This window comes from Symphodus melops (assembly GCF_947650265.1).
Source record: "Symphodus melops genome assembly, chromosome: 6".
NCBI lineage: Eukaryota > Metazoa > Chordata > Actinopteri > Labriformes > Labridae > Symphodus > Symphodus melops.
The window spans coordinates 16,556,347-16,566,680 of NC_136696.1; positions in this window are offsets into that span (position 1 = coordinate 16,556,347).

Here is a 10,334-nt window from a genome sequence, read left to right on the forward strand (position 1 = left end):
GTAGATCTCTTTTTCCCTCCATTAGCTTCATCTGTCATAATCCTCGCCTGACTCTTAGCCTTTGCCATTGTATCAAACAGTAGAGTTACGCACGAAGGCTGCTGTGTGAACTAGTGCCGTAAAGCTTCATGCACTTTTCATGAGATAATCACAGTCTGCTGCCAAAGTAAAACATCATGCTAATAACTGGCACCCGGGCCATGAGAGAGACAAGCCTCACTGTTAAAACCCATTGTACTATAATATAGTATCGACTTTAATGCTCCTATTTTAAGGTGGGAAAGTTACACATTGTTGCTTTAATTTAATATCCTGGTTGAATGTGGCACAGTTGTTGGGCTAAAAGCAGTTTCAGTTTCAGTGTTTACATATCCCTCCACATGTTTGTATAAGTCTGTGTTCTATGTCAGAGCTTCTTCAGGGAACAAGACCGGGTATTGTTGTTGTGTACTGATGAGGTTGTGAGATGCTTGAGTGAATGTAATGCTATTAGCAGTGCAAATGTAATTCTATTAGTAGTGCAATGTAATGCCACAAAGCAAATCTAATAAGACAGTTATTATGAATGTCACAGCACAAGCACAGTGTTATGATTGTAAAGGGGTATGGATTTCTCTATGTATATGAGCTCCTACTTCCATTATTACTTTTCCATTACTTTCAAGCAACGCCAAACTCTATGAACCAGCTGCTGTTTCATATCTCTGCATGCTCCCATATGTATCATGTTCACTCCATATGTAGCTCAGGATATGACTTTGTCTCTTTGTTCTGTTGCCATTCAAAAAAATATCATTATGACATTTGTGGGATATTTCATCCTTATTTGACAGAACTTACGATGATGTACTCTCTGACTTTAACTAAGAGAAAAAAAAATGTTAAAATGTTGGTGAGCCAGATGACAGAATGAAAATATCTACTTTTGAGTCAAGGAATAGAGGAGTTTATGGACAGCAGATAGTGTCGGTTCAAATACAAATGGCTGTGTATATCCGTGTAAGGTTCAAGAAGTACTATGAAAAAGAAGATGCACATTTTTAAGAAAGTGTAAGAATTCTCGAAAGCAGAAGATGCTGGTCTCGAGATTTAGAGGAAAGGACGGCACCTTCGCTCACCTTTCCCAGCTGATGTGTGGGATGAGTGCCCCTTTGGTGAGCTGCTGTTGTCAGCCGAGACAAACTGCAGCTCTTGGGAGCGCCCCAGATCTGACAGAAGCCTCCCCCTCCATAAGTCACGTCATCTGAGTCAGTGAAGGAGTCTGCGCCCTGCTCGCGGTCACACTAACCAGGAGACACAAGCTGTTCCTCTCCAGGTGCTCATTAATGCACTTGTCCTTGATACCTCCAGCATACAACAACACAAAGACAAACACATGCCTGCCGTGTTCTAATTACACTCGTATGCGCACACTTCGCAAGGGTGTGCATCGTTCGTTTCACTAAGAGACTTGTAAATGTCAAACAAAGGCAGACGCCCCTTTTACTCCCCCTTCCTCCTGATGTTGTTGCTGTTGTGCTTCTATATTGTTTTTGGGAGAGGGTGTGCACACTGATAGGGACAATTGTTGTGCAAGAGAAAGACACAGAATGAATGAAGTGCTATGCAAAGATGGTTTGAGCCTTTGAAGTGGGGAACGTTTGGAATAGCTGATAGGAGAGGCAGCGCTGAAGTGGAGAAATTCATCAAGCTTCCTGCGCAATTAGCATATGGGCCTAATTATCATATGAAACCAATCCCCCATAACCAGCCTATACTTGATATGACTTCCTCTGCCTCTACATTATCGTCCGTCCCTCTGAAAAATGGTGAACATGGCTGACCCCAGTATTGTCTTATACTTCTCCTCTCTAAGGCCTGCGTGAATAACTACCATACCTCCAATGTTCCTTTTCGCCATTATGCAGTTAAGCCAGACAGTTAATTATCCAGGAGCAGGGAGGCCGGGTCTCTTTGCTGGCTGCGATAACGATATGCTTTACTGGACACAGAATGAAGAGGGCCAGCCCACAGGGAACCGTGCTGATGTCAGGCAATCTTTCAAAAAAGGGCCCAGGCAATTAGATGCACCAGTGCTACCAGGGATGACTAGTGTTATTGAGGATACTGGCTAGCCTCCCTAATGGGGGTATTTAGGGCAATTATGATAAAGATGTCAGGGCGACCTCCCTGCGACTGCTGCTTTTACAAGGGGTGCCTCTAAGTGCAAGATCACAGAACAGGAATAAGGAGTGACTAAAGATGTGGTCGGTCCCGTGTGGAAGTCTCGCCACCAGCATAACTGCACTTAAGACTCGTCTCATGTGGAAAATACTGTCTAGAGGTGCTAAATGGGTTAATCTGCCCTCACAGTTGAGTTTTTTTGGAGTCGATTATGACAGTCTCAAGAAAATAAACACTCCAGCGCTCAATTAAAGAGTAAAGCCGCGCGGATTTGTTTCCATTTAGCATCACAGAGGTTCAACACATCTGGCCCAGTGAGAGATGGGAGCACTGTTATTACTAAATGGACGTGGGACGTCGGCCATCTGTAAGGTAGTAGCTGGGGCCCATAAAGGGGTCTTTCATGCAGCTTCTGTTGTACATCTGCATTGTTTCCTCACACACATTTACCTCAGTCATCACCTTTCCACCCACCTCACATCAAATTAACAGCTCAGGGACAAAACCAAGAGCTACTGGTCACAACACACACCTCTAGCCAGCCAACCCAACTGCAATGTTAGCATATGCCATCCACATGGCTGGCATGACACTAAACACACACTGACTAATGTTTGAAGTAAGTTCAAAGAGGAAAGTGCAACGTGGAAGCAGCATGTATCCTCTTTCCTCCAATAAAACAGCCAAACAGCTGGTCTTATTCCTGCAAAGTGCTCAGTACATTTCCATGATTGTTTTAATATCATGGCTGTGGATAATAAAGAATGATATCCCTCTCTGTGTAATAACCTCTCAGGATAGATATTAGACAGTCAGGAAACAGCAACCCTTCAATCCAGATGGAGAAAAAGCTCTTCAGTGAAGCACATTCCTGAAGTAAGTGTTTCTTTCTGGTGTAGATTGTGGAACAGAGCCATACACTATTCAGGAGAGACTGGAGAGATTAGTAGAACGTTTAGTGCAGTGGAACACTTCAAGTACATGAGCCTCTCATAATCATACTGTAATGAAGAACTGCCACAAGAGAAGACTTAGCAGATGAAACCATTCAAATTTGCTTCAGACATGCACGTAAACCCCCTTCTTGCCCTTTAACAAAATGTGAACATGGCCATCACTTTGATTGATGACCTAAAACCTGCAAAAATAGTTGCCACACTCGTCTGCCACTTTGTGTTTAGTGCTTATCATTACAATAACTCAATTAAGCTGGTTTAACATAAAACTCCATCATCATGTGATCATCATGCTAATATTAGCATGTTAGTGTATAAGAATGATACATGCAGGGCCTGTTCTACAGCCTCATAGAGCTACTAGTTATGCTTTATGAGCATAGAGTTGTTGTCCATGTGTAGATACATGTGTAGTTTAAGACAATTCAGTAACTATTTTAGGAAAGGTTTCACAAAACTAAACAATTTAGGCACATCATTTTCAAAAGGTATCCTGACTCTAAAAAGATTATGCAAGGAACTCATTCAATTCCTGAGAAAGCAATCCTCAGGTTGCTTTTTTTTTCCTCATATTTTTTTTCATTTTGTTTTTGTAATATTACTACTACTGGAATTTACCTCTAACATGTGCGTCTTTCCCCCTGTGAAATTAAAGGCTAAAATAACCATGCATTTACAAGTTAAAAAGCACTCTGCTTAAATATAATAATATCATGATCCTCCTCCTATTGCTCAACTCAACCTTTTTCCTAATCCCCTCTTAGTATTTTTTCATCCAACATTGTCTGGTTTTTTTTTTTTTACATTTGTCTTTACTCCTTATACAAAATGCTACCAAAGCATTTCAGCATCAAAAGCAAATGGGCATGAGGGCCTCTCTGAAATACATCCAATCAATCAGAGCAGGTTTGCCCTTCTGGAGAAACAAGCCCCCATGCTACTCCTCCATCAGTCATGCCCCACCTTTGAATGTCCTCTTTCCTATTTTCACACTATTTCTTTCACTCTGCAGCTAACACCATGACTTATTATGTTTTCCAACTTGATTCCCCTTGATGTTAGCTCTCCAACTCTCTTGGTGCCTGTGGGTTATAATCCCATCTGATGCTTTTTCCATCAGGATATCTGAAGAATTAGCTCCAAATATGTGGTGGATATTCAAGAATAAGAGGGATACTAATATATTCCATCTATTTATCTTAATCAATTATATTTATATTGACATTGAAAAGGGACCCTGGAGGAGAGTGGTACGCAGTGGTTACTTCATCCAGGAGCTTATAAAAGGTTTTTGAGCCCAAATTGGAGTCTTTGTAAACACTGATTCAGACAGAATTCACATCTGTAGCCTCACTTTGCTGCCTTATGAACTGCTAATAGTTCACCTAAAGCCAATATCTTGTCCTTTTAATGTTCACCAGCTTCAGAGTGGCCACTTTGGGCATGGTTGCTTCAAGCTACTTTATCATGTCAATTTAATTATTAATCAAATACAATAATATTTAAGATATGCTATTACAATAATTACTCAGAAGTTAAGTATTCTTGTATAACTCAAGTACCAAAGACCGTTCTTTTTTTTTAAGTGCCTTATGTACGGTCTCAATGTGGGCCCTAAAAACTTAGGGCAGCCTCTTGTGCAGTCACTGCATTATCCTGACTTGGCAGGTTAAATTTACAGCACTCTATTTTGCACACGGTCTGCTAAAAAGGACACCTTTAAGGCTGTTCTGCACTGTGCTGGTGTAGTGAGCGATGGAATAAGTACATTTCTCTTTTCATAATGTTCCCAAATTCAGAGCACAGATTCATTATTTAAAACTCACACATAGCAATTTCATAGAAAGCAGAAGATAACCATACAAACCTGAGCTGTGTGGGTCACGATGTTCCATTAGAGGGGGGTGTTTCTCTTAATGCAAATGGATAATAAAGGGCTCTGTATCAGGCCTGGACAGGGGACCAGCATGACCTGCTGTGTGTACATAAACCTCAGCTGTAGTGATGGATGGCTGGCTTGACAGACTGTTGCTCTGTGATGTATTGGTAGAAACTCCCACTGTGACTCTCATCCACCATCCTGCGCACAAACCTCTCCAAACAACTTGTGTCTCTGTCTGCAGATGTGTAAATGAGGATGTACGACAATGGTATTTTTTTGGAAAGAGCAGGTGTAATGAAAGGGTAAAAAATAAGTGTTGTTGCATAATCGAGCGCACATAACAGCTCTCTTTTCGGATTACATCAGAGATACAAAAGGAGTGAAAATCTGTCACCTTTGCTACACAAGCTCTTTTCCGCTGTTGTTTTCTCCTCCATCTGTGGTCAACAAGAGGATAACAAAAGATAAAGCAGAAAAAAAGAGTGAGAAAAAGACACACCATCCTCCATGAGAGGACCCTGAAGGGTTTGGGGCCCTGAAAAATAAGGCTAATTTGAAGGTCATTTAAAGAGCGGCAGGCAGTGTGGCACAGGAGGGGGGCCTCTGAACGAGTGCAGGGGAGCAGTTCGGTTTGCACGGCTGTGAGGTAGGAGTTCTGCCGCTCTCCCTGGTGCTCTTCATCAATCTCTCCCATCCACAGAGAGCCTCCTCTGACCCACATAGCAGCCAAAGAGAGGCGGCTGCCTTTCTTCCATTATTGATACCACTGCATCACACAACATGCACTCACCTGAGCCGAGTCAGCAGAGGAGCCACAAAGGTCAGAGAACCACAGGTGGACATTTAGCCCCTCATTCACATTCATAGTCAAAGGCAACTTACCATGCCTTATTTTAATTTCCATATTCTTTTTAATACTAGAGTAATAAAATGCAGATTTAAATGAATGGTCCTTCAAGTCAAGAGTGAGCAATTCATTTCAGCTTAAAGAAGAGGAAACCTGTCTGTGGTCACAATCCTTCACACCATGATTAAAGGGACCCTCAATGTTGTAACCGTAAAGGAATAAAAAAGATGCATCAAAGCTTCATTTAATCCAAAACTGTATGAAGAGATCTGGGTTTCACATCGAACATGATCAATGTTGGACACCGAGTTTGAACATGTGAAGCAAGACAGAAGCTAAATGAAATACAGAACAAATGACAAAGTGTCCAAAGTTTGTGATCAAGCTGAAACATATTCAACATTCTCTTCAGTATGTCTCTTGGAAGACCTCCCTCCTACAAAAGCACGTCACCAGTGCTTCAGCACATCAGCAGTAAGGATCTAGTCTGTGCAGCAAACCTGACACAAGTTTTGTCAGCGTACACATTTGATGTTCTTCACAATGCAAGATTCTCCTCCTTTCTCCTGCCGTGTATCACTTGATCTGCCACATTTGTTAGCTGGAGAAGTTGGCCTCCAACGTGTGTATGTTCATGGAAGTGTAGACATTTCTTGTGAACAGAACTCGTCTCGTTTCTCCTTTTTCTCTTCGTTTCTAAACAGATGCCGACGCATTTTTTTCACGTTTCAAGGGAAACAGGCGAGACGTGTGTTCATTCTGGACTCTCTTTGCACAATTAACTTGTTAATGTCAACACTTTGTGTGAAAGGCAAATGTGCACATGTTCCCCTGGTTACCAATAGGATGACAAGAGGATGCAAGGCAGGACAGCAGAATACCAAGGATGAGGAGATACACCTTTTTCTCTTCATTTATAAGGCTGTCCTTGGCAGTGCCATCTTTGTGTTTGTGTGTTCCTTTTCAAAAAAAAAATCATGTCTTGGTTTTTAGTTTGAGATACAAATGCCTCTGTGTAGTCTTGGTAACAGTTGCAGATGCACGTTTAAGCAGCTGAAACCTTATTTCAGGTCCATTGAAAACTCCCCAAAACACATATCTCCCTGTCACAGTGCAGCTAAAACTGCCATTTAAAATGAATAAACACGCTGTCAGCACCATTGTCTAAACAAAGAATGGCAATATCACCTCTAAAGCTGTACGTAATCTTTGATTCTGACATCGAACATAAAGGCGAGAAGAAGCTTTAGTGGTGAACAATAGTCGATTTGCTTGCTGCATATTCTTCAAATTAGGCCAAGGTTTGCGTAAGGATAAACACAAGTTTAAGCCAGTCTAAGTCTGGTTCATAGCAGGGAACAATTCACATTTGAATACAAAACTACTGTTGAACAAAGCACTGGCATGGAACGGTGCTGCTGGATGGAAAGAGAGCTTATCTTATCGTACTATGACAATGGTGTCTCTGCCATGGACAGCTTCAGTCGCTTGGAAGGAAGGGTTGTCTTGCTTAAGTGGCTGCCTTTGTTTCTACCTCTTAACAGCAGCATTACCCGCACGTAAACATTTTGATTACGGTTCTAAAACAGAGCACGTATTCTATATCCGAATGTCACACTTTAGTACAGCAGCTGTGAAGACACGGGCACATTTACTGTGATCACAACAGGATAACGGGCCGATGCAACTAAACAGAACTGTTCCTGTTTCCCCAAAATACAGAGCTAACAGAAACATTGTGTTCTTCTCATACAAAACATTCATGTCAGAGAGTTTCATACAGATAAAAAATATGTCACATATTTATATGTAAACAATCTCCAAACGTGTCTTTCTGCACACCGTTTGTTGTGACAGGGTCTGGTGTTCATGTCAGACAGGGGGGTGGGTGGGGGTCTGCGGGTTGCCTAACACAGGAAGTGGAGACATCTGTATAAAAGTTAGGTGCTAGTTTGTGGTTTTAACAAATAACTGTGACTCATCTGACAACTTTGAGCATAAATGCATTCAAAGATGATTGAAAAACAGAGTTATCAATGTTCTGTCCTTAATCCTGTTGTGAAACACGTTTGAAAAAGTTGACTTTTTAAAAACACTAATAAGAAATCAACACGAATGATCTCTCAATACAAATCTACTGTATGTGTGCACCAGTCAGCTCTTCTTCTGCTTGTCGATTCAGAATGTGTGCTGCTGCCTCCTTCAGGGTGGTTTTCTGTTTTCATCTAAAGCTTTGAGTTTACAACTGAAGTTGACAAGGTTGCCACAAGCCTCTTGAACTGTGAACAGGAAGGGCAAGTGCTGAGGTCCAGGAGTAAACATTTCTATGGTTGAGTTTGTTGTCTTGCGCTCCTCCTGCTGATGAAAATTAAATAATTGAATGTTTACTCTTTGATGACACATTGTCTTTGGTCAATTTTTAAGTATAGCTGCAAAACATGAGGAAGAGCAGACGGATACAAAAACGTGAGTTTGAGCTTATGTGCAATCTTCATTTTTTTTTTCTTTATCGCATCTCATGTAGTTACCTTGATTTTCAACAATGTTGCTGCAGACTGTCTTTATATTGTGCAGCTTAGTTCAGGACCAAGCTCAGGTACAAACTAATGACATAATAGCTCTCATTAATATCATGTTTTGTTGTGAGTTCACTCTTTGTGTGTTATTTTTGATATCAAAAATGAAAACCCATTATTTTATTATGACATGAATGATTACTGTCACCACTTCCTGTGTCTTTCACTGAGAAGGCCAAAATACTCAAATAACTGTTCATGTTAGTTGGACTGGGCTTCGATGTTTAAAGGGTAAACATAAGAACATGTTTTTCTTCCACTGCTTGAATAGTGGTACTAAACTAAGACGTGCAACAATATTGTTCATAATAGCTCCAAACTATCTCAATATAGGATTATGATCACAAATCTTCACCAAATTCAGACAGCAGGGATACTGTCACATCATGTGACTCAAACATAATATTGATGGCCAATTTTCAACAGCCTTAAAGAATCATGACTAAAACTTTACCAAAGAGTGTGACTTCATGTCTGCAGAGTGAATATGGAGAAACTGTGCATGCTTCAAATGCTAGCGTGACCAACTACTGCTGCTTGTTAAGTTTAATGTTTCATTCAAAGAATTTAACAGTTGAGCTGAAAATAACCCAAACATACTAACTTATGTGATGCCCAAAGTTAAGCTCTGCAATTTGGCTAAAGACGATGTTAAAAAACAACAACAAAAAAAACAAAACACCCTTACCAGAAAATACTTTTAATGCTTTCAATCATTTGCACCAAAGAGAACAGGTTTACTCTCGAGCCTCACGGTGTTGTTGGAATAAAAACAGAGACGATTAGAAGTGTTTAAATGGACTTTGGCAAGGGGGAGACATTTTAAGTGCTCACGCTCCACCTCTCATCATCCACCCCCACACACTCCCTTCAATGTCTACACGTACACACAAAAAAGACACAGATGTCAAAGAGGTAAGAGTGACTCTAGACCTGTCACTTAGTGCCTGCTGCGAAAACAGCCCCCTCTTCCTTCTTCTCTTCTCTCCCTCCTCCCCCTCTCTCCCTCTTCTCTGGACGCCAGCCTGACATACCAGACCTTGTTCGTTAGCACATATTTTTACCCACCGTTACTAAATTAGGAAGCCAGAGGGAGCAAATGGAGTGTGGCTGCCAAGGCAGAAGAAGAAGGGTCTGATCAGGCCTGGGTTTGCTGAGGGCTCATGCCAACCCTACGGGCTTCATTAAGAGCCACTTGGGTTTCAGAAATAGAATCCCAACAGGGACTGGGGCCAAACAGAGCCCTCAACGGCCAGCCAAAAACTCACGGGACAAACAAACAAATAAACGGGTTGTCTCATGGCCTGCCAGAATCAACCGGCAGCAGCCATCCCAAGGAGCCATAAGAAGTTATCTTAGGCAGTCTTGCACACAAAAAGCGTCCTGCCCAAGGTTTAAAAGTGGTGACAGTACACATAACGCCAGCCCCATACAGAATAAATTAACCTAGAAAGCTGTCTCCGGAGACCAATTTCTCAAAGCAGCCACTGAGACATTACTACTAGTTTGTTTGGCATGGATTCTGGGTACTGATGTAAGAAGGGATATTTTCACAGGGAAATGTACATTTCCTCTCCTCACTTTTGACATAAAACATGTATGTCTCATACGCTGTGGAACACATAATCCTTTCTTTATTTTAAGACTTTTTTTTTTTATTTCTGGAAAGTCTTGTGGTCAAATATACAGCAGTTCTATTCCCTCAAATACATGTGTTGTTTTTTTTGTACAGTTAGAACCTAATATATGAGTAACGTGCTACATCTTTGATTGGCAGTTTGTTGTTTTATGACATAGACCTGACCTGAAACGAGCGGCACTTCTAACCTGTTTAATATACATCAACTTCAGTCCATCAAGCATGCATTAAAACTGTACGAGAGGCTTTGGTTTTACGGCCCTTGTAAGGC